The 12,211-nt window shown below is 40.0% G+C and overlaps 1 protein-coding gene across 4 annotated transcripts in view; it reads right to left on the reverse strand.

Moving 5' to 3' along the window:
• Positions 1-12,211, reverse strand: part of MID1 (midline 1) — a 321,043-nt gene that overhangs the window by 206,656 nt on the left and 102,176 nt on the right. Inside the window, exon 1 of one of the 4 annotated variants that reach the window (XM_064143059.1) lies at positions 10,465-10,527. The exons of the other annotated variants lie outside the window; for them this stretch is intronic. The gene's annotated coding sequence lies outside the window, so the exon portion shown is untranslated. Of the gene's footprint in view, positions 1-10,464; positions 10,528-12,211 lie in introns of those variants that run through there. 4 annotated transcript variants of the gene reach the window in all.

Raw genomic sequence — 12,211 nt, forward strand, 5'->3', positions numbered from 1 at the left:
CTTCTGTTCAATAAATGCCCACCTGCTCCCCCAGTATGCCTCCCTAAGACTGAATCCAGGATAAGATCTCACAGGGGAGAGAGGATCATCTGTGGAAGATGTCCAGCACTGTGATCATCACTACTAGTGACCTCCTTGGCTCAGAAATACCAGAAGCATGATCAAAACACTGAACACTGCCTTTATTTTCCTTTCACTAAAGAGCTAAAGGAGCATATAGATTTTCTTGCACTGAAAACCAGTGTGTAAGTGAAAGTTAAATATGATCATTTTACTTGAATACTTCTGTGAGGGTGACTGATTGTAGGGATGTCACGATGAATTTTGTGTATGATATGGCCTGATTTTTAGATTGGTAAGCACTTAAATGGAAAACCATAGTAAGGTAGAAAACAGTTGTCCACTCAAGGTTTGCAAACCTTAAGAGAACTCTGCTTGTGTCGCTTCACCATACTTAAATCTTTTGCTTTGCTTCTTTACTACATATATTACATACTGAATTCAAGTATAAGAAAAACAAAACAACAACCACAAAAAAAAACCCAAAACCTGAAATAAAAACAAACCAAACAGCAAGACTAAATGCTCAGGGGGAAAAAAAAGTTCTAGAGCTGTCAAAAATAGGCACAGCACTTAGATTTTTTTCACAGAAAAACAGATCATACAACAGCAATCTTTTTTAATTGCTCTTCACTGCTGATTTCAAACATATTAAATCTTTTGGATATTTCTCCCGGTTAAAAACTTTTCCATTGTCTTTGTGTAAGGGTGGTATTTTACTTTCTTTAAATATCAAGATGCTTCCTCAGCCCTTAGAATTATATTGATACCAAATTTAAGTCATTAAAGGAGAGATTTATCTCACTTACATTTTAAAATGCTGCTGTTAGGGGTTAAACCTAGTATATAAATCAAGTATATAAATCTGATATACTACAGGAGTACTGCTATAACTGTGAAATTATCTAGGGCTTTAATTCATGGAAGTTAGCAGGGGAACCTTCATTTTAAATTAAGTTATCCAGGATGGATATCAGAAGTAGAGGTGATGAGGAGTAACAGAAACTATACTGTTGATACTGATCTATCAAAAGACGAAACTGAAACAAGCAGCTACATTCTCTTATGTTCCAGAGAAGGTAAAGCTGAAGTTACAACCTGCTGTTGGAAAAAATAACTCCTTCTGGATTTAGAGAGAATCAGAAAAAACTCCTTCTGGATTTAGAGTTTCTAGAGCTACTGTCCATAGCTGAAATAAAAGTAAAACCTTCATTTCCACTTTCACTTCACTCATTGTTGTCTACAACTACACAAAGGAAGGATGTAACCAGGTGGGGCTGGTCTCTTATTCCAGACAACAAGCAAGAGAACAAGGGGACAGACTCAAGTTGTGCCAGAGGAGGTATGGGCTGGATGTTAGGAGGAAGTTGTTGCCAGAGAGAGTGATTGGCATTGGAATGGGCTGCCCAGGGAGGTGGTGGAGGCACCGTCCCTGGGGGTCTTCAAGAAAAGCCTGGCTGAGGCACTTAGTGCCATGGTCTAGTTGATTGGATAGGGCTGGGTGCTAGGTTGGACTGGATGATCTTGGAGGTCTCTTCCAACCTGCTGATTCTATGATCTTCAAATTTCAAATACCAAAACCACCTCAAGAACTAACAGTTCAAGTTGTCATTTATAAGCTGCTTTCCTGAGTGTGGCCACGTTCCACATTCAGACAGCCATTTTCACTCACCACATGACATGTGTAGATTGAGTGACTTCAGTAGCAGCTCGATCACTATTCATTTAGGCTAGAATAGGTTGTACTCATCAATTCCTTTGCACTTAGGTCAAGAAATATTGGTAGAACCACATTAATGCAACATAACAGCTGAGGATAGCTGAATTTTAAAAAATATTTGGCTCCCTGAAAATTAAAGTTGCTCATTTTGAGCCTAAGATACTTCAAGTGCTATATGTAAAGGCAATTTCTAACACTCCCAATTTCAAGGCACGGAATGAATGTTTTATGATGGTAAACATTAGGGTTTAGAGGTTAGCTTTTCACGATAGAATTCAACACAAATTCTTCCCATTTATCTGAAACTTGCAGTATATTTGGCAACTTAATAAAAGCGTTTCCACAATTATACAGACTATTTCTTTTGTTTAGTGACCTGAATTGAAAGGAGCATGAGGATTTGTACTACAAACGAAAGCATAAAGTGAACATTTAATACTGAGAAAATAATCCTCTAAATAAGAAGCCAGACCTCTGCTGAAGCCTACAAGGATGGCTTGAACATAATGAAGCCTTTGAGAGTATGTAAGAAAACAAGACATTGGCAGGCAAATAGACCAAGGAAGCTTCCTGGGTCTTTTGCACTGATATATTCTCTCTGTTTTGGCAAGAGATATCTGTAATATGGAAATGGTTTGATCTCAGGGATTTTTTCCTTTATTTCTGTAACGAGAGAACATTTCCTATATAGGAGACTGTGACACCAGTCCCCTGGGTGGAAGGCCAGAGTAGCATCCAACACTCACAGAGTGACTGGTACTGATTCCAAATGCAGTTCTTGCCTTGCCTCAGAAACCAAACAGAAAATCTCATTATGCCTGAAGATAACAGAAAATATATAGTCATAAACTGTGCCCTGTTTTGTTCAGCTGTCAGTTTCAAACAACACAAGAGATGTTTTTCTCATTGTCATCATCAGCATCAGATCTTACTCCAGCTATCACAAAAGCAAGGACAGAAGTTGCATGCAATGCACATTCATGCTGCATTCTTGTGACAGTGGGAACATATAATGTCAGAGATGTAGAGTTTCTGCTTTCATCAAAAAAAAGGACTTTCTCCCTCTAAAATATTTCACTAACAAGATTTTTCTTTAAAACTAAATATACACTGAACATTTTTATCTACATACCACTGTGTGTACTTTGCAGCAGTCAATGTTGTACAGCAAGGAATCAAATGGTGAAAAATCCTAAACATCTCCACTGGGATGTCCCCAGAACAGGCCAGCTTTTGAAAACAACATTTGATAGTATTCAAGGAATTTTAAAACATCTATGTATGGAGAAAGTTGATTTTTACTTGTAAAATAAATTAGCTGCAGACTAGTAAGGCTTTAAATGAAATATCAGGAGACACATTGTTAGCAGAGATGAAGTCTTGCCCAGCAGGTTACTTAACTACAAAGACATACGTAAATTGTGCTGATCCTGATTCCATGTGGGCTCCTGTGGAGAGATTCCTGGGGCTGCATACATGTGGAACTAATCAATCAGATAAACCCATCTACAGTTCTTAAAAAAACATACTCTGTGCTCAATGTATTTGGCACAAATCTGTTCTTTAATATCACACCTGATACAGGTTACAAATTGGCCACATTCTGCCCTCTAATGAAGATGCTGTGCTACCTCGGGTGTTCTACAGAAGGCTAAATGGTTGTAAGCTAACTTCCCTCATTACAGAAATTATTAAGGATTCAGCTTTCACAATGCTATGGAAAGCAGCTACTGATGAACCTGGATTTGCTTGGAAAAAACAATTCTCAGGGATGAGAAGACAGGCACCAAAGCATCACGATGTGCTTCTGGCTAATTAAGATGTTGACCGAACCCACTTTAATCATGGTCCATCATACTATGTTTGATTAACATGTAAATTGCTAAAGTCTCTTCTGCAATTGCCCTACCATCTGAGCTCTAATTAGGAGCATCAAAAGAAACAATAACTGTATTTGTAATTTGTATTGTTCACTTGGGGAAATTATTTTTCTGGCACTCATAAAAGAACTGAAGTGGAGCGCGTATGGGTATTGCTTCAAAACACACAGGAGTACCTAAGACAAATGCTATGCACATGCATAAACAATGGGCAAGTTTAAACATATCTCAGCAAAAGGACTTTATGTAAGAGATGCATTAAAAAAACAACTAATGTTTCTTCCCTCAGAATGTCTTCTCAGAGGCAATGGTCCTATGCAGCTGCTGAAGAGAGGTAGCTACATCTAGAAGTCAGTTCAAATCACACAGCAGAGCAGTGATGTCAAATTAGATTAATAAAGTAGAATAAAAGACATCTTGAAAAGAATTGTTGGGTACAATCTCTCTTAGTCTGAACAACCTCCTAACGGAACTTAAGAAAGTATGTCACATCTAGATGACTTAAGCTGCAAGGAGCACACCTGATGTTTCTTGTCACTACTCCTAGGTGTTACCAGCTCAGCATCTTACTGAGGCCACCTAAATCAGACTAAGGAGACTTTGTCTTCCCTTAGCTAGGATTAATACAGAATGTAAATAATTCAGACAAGTGCTCTCTCTCTCACACACTCTCTTAATTATAAAGCAGTCCAGTGTCCTAATTTAAGCAAAGGAGATGCCTTTGGAAATAGGATAAGTATGCTTTCCCCCTTTCTTCCTGCTTTTCTCCTTCCCTGTATTATCATAAAGAACAGAAACACTTTAATGCCTCTCCATAAAGAACTCAATCTTTTTCTTCAAGCAAATGACATATGAAAAAGCAGCAGTTATTCAAACTGTGGGTAGCTGCCTGTAGACAAGCTTACTGTGAAAGATGCCACTACAGCCTGAGACAATCATGAGTTAACATAAGTAGTGGAATGAGAAGAGCTACAGAACCAGCCAGTTAAGACAGCATGCCTGTCCAGGGGCCTATGCACAGCTATTTAGCAACATTTCAGATGTCTTGGCAGAGCCACTGCTCCAGGAAGACAACATGTCCATGTACCATGTGTCTCCTCTCAGTCCTATATGAATGTCTAAGGTACTTTCAGGCATTTTTTAATGGCATTAGATGCCTGTGTGCAGGCAATTGAATTGAACCACAAGTGCCAGCTGTCACAGAATCACATTGAATCACAGAATGGTAGGGGCTGGGATCTGAGCAGAATCACAAATGGACACTTATACACAGATACACAAGTTTCAGAGACTGTCTGGAACTGAATACCATCCAGTTGCATTGTGTGTGCTCCCAGCTTTCACTGTACAATCCTCTCAGCATCTACTGACATTTCAAAAACATCTTACACAGTATCACCAAGGTTGGAAGAGACCTCATAGAGCACCAAGTCCAACCCTTTACCACAGAGCTCAAGGCTAGACCATGGCACCAAGTGCCACATCCAATCCTGCCTTGAACAGCTCCAGGGACGGCGACTCCACCACCTCCCCGGGCAGCCCATTCCAGTGTCCAATGACTCTCTCAGTGAAGAACTTTCTCCTCACCTCCAGCCTAAATCTCCCCTGGTGTAGCTTGAGGCTGTGTCCTCTTTTTCTGGTGCTGGCCACCTGAGAGAAGAGAGCAACCTCCCCCTGGCCACAACCACCCCTCAGGTAGTTGTAGACAGCAATAAGGTCTCCCCTGAGCCTCCTCTTCTCCAGGCTAACCAATCCCAGCTCCCTCAGCCTCTCCTCGTAGGGCTGTGCTCAAGGCCTCTCCCCAGCCTCGTCACCCTTCTCTGGACACGCTCAAGCATCTCAATGTCCCTCCTAAACTGGGGGGCCCAGAAGTGAAGACAGTATTCAAGGTGTGGTCTAACCAGTGCAGAGTACAGGGGCAGAATGACCTCCCTGCTCCTGCTGACCACACCATTCCTGATGCAGGCCAGGATGCCACTGGCTCTCTTGGCCATTCTGAACAATTTATTGATACATACAGTATAGAAATAGCATCCAGTACAAAGTCTGATATCTGGCCTTGAAACTGCAAGAAGCAAAACCATCACTGACACAACTTTCAACAGACAAATGATGTCTCCTTGTACTACACTATACTACGATAAACAAGGTACATCCATCTCTTCCACATCCTGGAAGAAATCAGGTTGCAAAATGCAATCAGCAGTTGCCTAGGTCTGACCCAGTACACTTATTAGAAAAACACCTATACATTTAAACTGTGATGCAAGTCCCAGCATAAGCCCTGTTCCTGCTAGTACACCTAAATGGACTTAGAACAGATGGTAGTCTACTGGGAGAGGTGCAGAGGGAGTCAAAATTCATTGTTCCTTCATTTGCCACATAAGATAACTCTGAAAGCACTTGGAGTCACAAAATCTCAGTGTACATCAGTTCTACAACTGGATGCACTGGATAAGAAGGAACAGTGCAGGAATAAAGCTTCACACGCTTTTGTAACATAGATGAGTTTTGACCAACAGGTTGACCCTTAGCTTCCTTTATTTAGCACTGAAGTATGATACTTTGATTCATGGAAGGAAAAATAATCCTCTTCTTTTTCTGTCTGTATGTAATCCAAAAAACTTCAAAAGCCCTTAGTAATCTCCATGGATGTCAATAATATGCTGGGCTTGAGCAGACTCAGGTATGGTTGGAAGCCAATAGTTCTTTCCCCTTAGGAAATCACTGGTGGTCTTTCCTAAAGTGCTGGCCAAAAAACTGTTAACATTTCAAGCAGCTTTAATTGAGTAAGACCTCACAGCTCAATAATTTCATTCTGCATCAACTAGGAGACCTTGACAGCCAGTATCCTGCCCGGTCTGCCACACCATGTAGGCTGAATTTTAACTTATAAGGGACCACCAGTCAATCTCTTGAAACCTAGATGTTTATCATTGAAATGGATACTACTTTTCTAAAAGCCTTAGATGTTGAAAATGAAACATACCTACTACATCAAATCAGAAGGGACAACATGCTTACAAGCATTATGGCTTTTCAGTGACGAGGACTGAAACACACTCTGTGAAGACAGGAGGATGCTTGTGAGCTTCACAAATCTCAGTCAGATTTTTTTCAGAATGCTCCACAGTTCTCACAGTCAAACCACCCTGCAGATAATCTGCTGCTCAGCAGTTCAATTTCTCTTTGCTTACACTGCATTTAAAAAACAAGCATCTCAAGCTATGGAACGTACTGCACTTTTAAGGTGCTGGAAGATGCACTCAACAGATAGATGCATCAACAATTCTGCAGAGTTTAATATATAATGTTTGAAAATCACACAGATGTGTATCTAGAAACTAGAATTTAAATATTTAGGATTAAAAATACCTTACCCTGTTCTGCTTTCCATTACTTTATGATTAAAAATGACTGAATAAGTTATCTACCAGCAATCAGAAAAAAAATATTTTGAAGCTACATTCAACATCTCATCTTGTCAGGCAGTTAAATGGAAGCTCTAATTCCTATGCAGTTTCACCAGAGTGGACCTCCTGCTGCTTACTGTTTGTAAAATGGCAGATTCCCATGAGACTCCAGATGTGTTTTCTTTCAGTTAAGGAAGGAAAATAGAACCGTTTTACACTGTGTTTAGCCTGATGTACAGTGCCATTCTCTTACTAGGAAGAGGGGTAGCCACAAGCTCTAAGTTTTGTGACTCCTGTGTGCAGTAACAAACATAGAAAGTGTTTAGTTAGCATGGAGGGTGCATGCTGAACAGAGAAGATGCATGATGTTAACATGAAACTTTAGAGGTTTGTTCAAGCAACTCTTACAGTGATGTACACCAGAGTACAAGTGTAAGAATATGAACAAAACCAGTCTGAAAATAGTGTGCCAACTGCATTTTAATACATTAGCACTGATATTTATACATGCATATATAAGTATATAATAGATAGTATAGAAAATCAGCTCTCCCTCCCCCCTTTTGCTATATAGTCTTTATGGGACATCTGGATTAAAAAAATGCACCAAAGTGCAGAACAGCTTCACTGTGGCAGCTCCAACCTTACAATTTACTTCACAGAACTGCATATATATTTCTAGAAGCAATGTTACAGTTTTCATCTGCCTAAACCTTCCAGTTGTGACAAATAGCTGGCAGCTAATGGCTGCTAGAATAAGTTTGAACTGCTTTAATTTTATGAGTAAACAGATAATAACTTTATTTATATGTGTTTCCCTTCACCACTGGAATTGATTTTGCCCTGCTTTAACTTAAGAAAGGACATTTATGTCCAGAATTTACTTCTTTATGCGCAAATGCTGGTGGTGATTTTTCATTTATAACTAGAGACCTTTTTCCCAACTCTAGTGACCATATAAAAAGTATAAGTATTACTGCTTTATAGAAAATGATGGGCTAACCACTTCTCTGTTTCAGGCAGTGAATTTTAGGTCTTTCTTGCACAACAGCTTCAGTGTAGTTCCTTTACCATTCACATGCACAGATGCAATATCAGTGGCGAGTTCTTATTAGCTAGATGTCCACTCAAAAAAAAAACCCACCACATTTTGAAATTCAGAGTTCATTAAACTAGGAAAGAAACAGCAGCAAATGTAACTTTATCTCTGTATATTAAAAGATGCTGTTGAACTGTTTAGGAACAGAGAACAGAAGTAATTTATCCATTAGAGAGCTAAGGAACTTTGACAGGTGTATCAATAACCAGGAGCACATCCTGCATGGTCTGCTTGTGACAAAACTAAGGATGCAAAAGTGAAAAGCACTTTATGCTGGAGGTACTACATCTTTGTCTACAGAAAATCAGTAGCCCAACCTGAAATACAACTTTATTGTCATTTGCTAGAGCTGACAGTTATTACTAGGAGCAGGGGGGGAGTATGTGATAAAGACCACACTAAATTAACTTCTCAGAAAGGAATAACTCATAGTTGTAGTGGTATTTCAAGGGTCATGGCTGCATCTAGTGGTGCAGCACAAAAGAAATGAATTATGCTTCCTGTGTTTCTAAAACTGTTAATAAGCTGAAGAGAAAGAACATTTTTATCATTCTTCTCAAAATGCTGCCATCAAGAGTCTACCACATTCTTACATAAAAATCAGTGGATTTGTCTATCCTTGGGCCCCTCTAGCAAATCTCATTAGTGGTTGTTTTCGTGGAGATTTTTGTTTCTGAGCAAAAAGAGAACCATAGTAACTGTGCAATTCCTAAACCATTTAACTCATGAATGGGGAATGAGTCTCCAAATCTCTGCTCACATGAGTAACCACATTGATATCCTCAGGCTTTCCATTATTAAGAGCTAGAACTGTGAGTATAAATTTGCAGGATTTGGATGTGGCACTTCATTACTTCATAAGAGTGAAATCTGTAGCTGAAACCAATAACTAAGCATGTGAGACGTACAAAAGATACACATTCTTTCATGGAGGTCTGATTGCAGCGCATCTCTCAAGCTCGTTTCAGCATCAACAGATAAGCATATTGGTGTAAAGAGATGTACAAACTATAGGCAGTAATTACTAAGACACATTTTAGATAGACATTTTAAGCCTCAACAGGGGAGTTGGGAATATTCCACCAGAATGAATAACAGTGAAAAAGGTCAATGCTTCTTGAAAAACTAACATACTAAGTCACGGACCGAGTTTTTGGTTCTCTGTCAATCAGTAGTGTAACCATTGTCAATCATTCCTCCTTACCTCGTTTGTGATTTTTGAATGGTCACAAAAGAAACTTTTGTTGGTAATTATGGTCTTTACAATTCATCTGAGTCACAGGCAGGATTTTCATAGCCTGCCTGTGGAACAGACACGGTATACCCCAAGCTGCGCTCGTGTATGTCCAACCAATTGAAGCTAAAGTTTCCCACAATAATATAAAAGGAAATAAAAGCCTCTGACAAACACGTGTCACTATTCTAGACATAATGAGAAGATGAGAAAAGGATAGGATAGTCAGGATCTTCTGAGTTTCTTTTCCCATTTTTTCCCCTCTTTTTTTTTTTATATATGTTATATTTTCTTCTTAAAGAGGATAAATACAATAACTCTCCTTTGGAAAGGTTCAGTTAGACAGTTAGGATATGCACTTGCTCATCCTGAATCTTCTAAAGGAGTATTTATATGCTTTGATTAACCACAGGCTTCTTATTACACTGATCAGGAGCATTCTGCTGAAAATTAGAGCCAAGAATTAATGCTTCTGCATTTATTTTTTTTTCATTCCAGATTTCCCCTAGGATTTTTCCTTTCTCCAAAGGTTTCCACCTTCCACTGACTTTTTTTTTTTTTTTCCCTTTAATTTTGTTTTCTTTGGCTATCAGTTCAAGTAACATATCTTGTCCCTGCTGAAAACGTTAAGGAAAGATTTGTGAGCGAATGTTCTCACGGAAATCTGAGCTTTGGAACTGGTCCAGCAGAGCAACAAATCTGATAACGTCAAACGAAGAGTATCTGGGACTTCGTTTTGCAAGAAATTGCAGCCTCTTATAAATGTATCCATTTCTAAACGGCCAAGCCTGTTTGTTTGCTTGTTTTCCTGCCTTGGCTGAAAGAAAGGATCAAACTACTTTGGGAGAACAGCAGCAAAGTTGTTCAACGGCAATCAGCCCCTGTAGCTGTTCACACCGCCTCTCCTTAAACTATGCAGCTGCACAACGCAAAGACAATGCAGGGCACCCTGAGCATCATTAACCAACTTCCCTTCCTCACCAAACAGCAGCTTCCATAAAGCGATTACAATAGCATGGTGAAACAGTAGAACAAGGAAAAAAAAATAATAACCTTACCAGCTTCTCTTACAGTATATAGCTGAAAGGAAAACAAAACCCCCAGCTGCCGAATCGCATGCAATTGGTCTCCCAGAATGAATTGACTGAAAGAACTATGAAAGGCTAAAGTCTTTCGGCCCCTCTGTTCAGCCTCTCTTCAGCTCCCTCTCTCCGAGCCTCCTCACAATGCCATTCTCCTACTGCCTAATCCTCGCACGGGAAAAAGCAGCGCGCACCAAATGACTTCTTCAGAAGCGATTCTGCCGGAGGGTGGGGGAAGAGATGCTGCTGCCACTCAGACATCCCCCCGCACACAGCCCCTCCCGCCGCTCGGCAATCCTCAGGGGAGGGTATCCAAACAAGATCGCCGGGCAGTTGGGCGAGCACATCTCCTAGTCAGGCAGCGTGTGAGGACAAGGCAGGGAGAAGTGCACATCTCCATTCACCAGCCGCGCAGCCGCTCATTTCTGAGAGGAGCACCCCTCTGGCTACTCGCAAGAGTTCCCCCCGAAGCCTGCACTGAAGTAAATTTCAAACAGCAAGATAACAACAAAGATGCTTCCCCAGAAGAAAACCAATAACAGAAGAGTAAGAAAAAATACCCCAACAGACACAAAAATCAATAAGGTTAAGAATCACCACATTAAAAGCAATATTAAAAAATAATAATAATAAGATTGGTGCCTCCCTGAAAGGCTTTGAACAGCTACAATCAGAACAAACAAGGGGGTTTGTCACAGTGAATAAGATCTCTAGCCATATCCCCAGTTTATGTAAAAAGAGCATTTTGTTCATGTAATTTGTCTTAAAAGCATGCCAGGGATACTGAGTCAACATCTCCTGCATAGTGTCTGGTGTGCAAGAAAGCATTAAATCTCTGTTAAAGAAATGCTGTGCCTGTATTCGTTTTTAATGCAAGTTTTATCTCCCTGTGAATTGCAGAAACTCAGAAACAGACAGCTGCCACAGAGCAAACCAAAGCCCTAGAAAAGCAGATGGCATAATTTCACATCTTAAACGACAGTTGTGAGCCTTCCAGTAATAATTTATAAGGATGCTTCCTCCTGTTTGTTCCTCTGCTTGGCAGCATGGTGTTTGAGCCTTTCAAACAAAATAAACAGACTTCAAACCACCAGCTTCACACACACTAACACTTACCAATGCTATTTCAACCTGACACAAGCTGACTTTGTTCCTCTGTGACCTTGGACAGAAAACTGAGGTGACAGTTTGATGGATGAGATTTTTTTTTCCCCCTGTATGGGTTGTGACTTCACAGCTCTGGCTCCCCATTATTGCTTAGCTGAATGAGGAGAGAGGAGAAAAGGAGGATCTCTCACCACACAGAGCTGTTTTAACAATGAAAATGAACCGAGCAATAAATGCCTGGCACACCTTTTACCTGCCTCTAAATCAGGAATCCCTTTCCACTTTTGTTAGGGTTAGGATGTAAGGCTGTAAGAGAAGAGGATTCAGGAGAGAAATCAGTTCTAATGGTTTGCTCCAAATTGCAGCATCAGCAGAGAACAATGGAAGAGGGAAGGAAAGAAGGAATTCTGTCTCTTTCATTTATGACCAAGTTCACACTCGAAGTGTGAATTTTGTGAGTAGTCTCCTAACTATGGCAATTAACCAGGAATTTCTGACAACTATTTACTGGACAACGGCCTCACTGCAGTAACCCAAGACAAGCAATTGCAATGTAAAAAGAATTAGTGCCTAACATTATCATGAAACATTAGAGGATTCATATATGTTTAAACTG

Source organism: Pogoniulus pusillus, chromosome 5, assembly GCF_015220805.1.
Source record: "Pogoniulus pusillus isolate bPogPus1 chromosome 5, bPogPus1.pri, whole genome shotgun sequence".
Lineage (NCBI taxonomy): Eukaryota > Metazoa > Chordata > Aves > Piciformes > Lybiidae > Pogoniulus > Pogoniulus pusillus.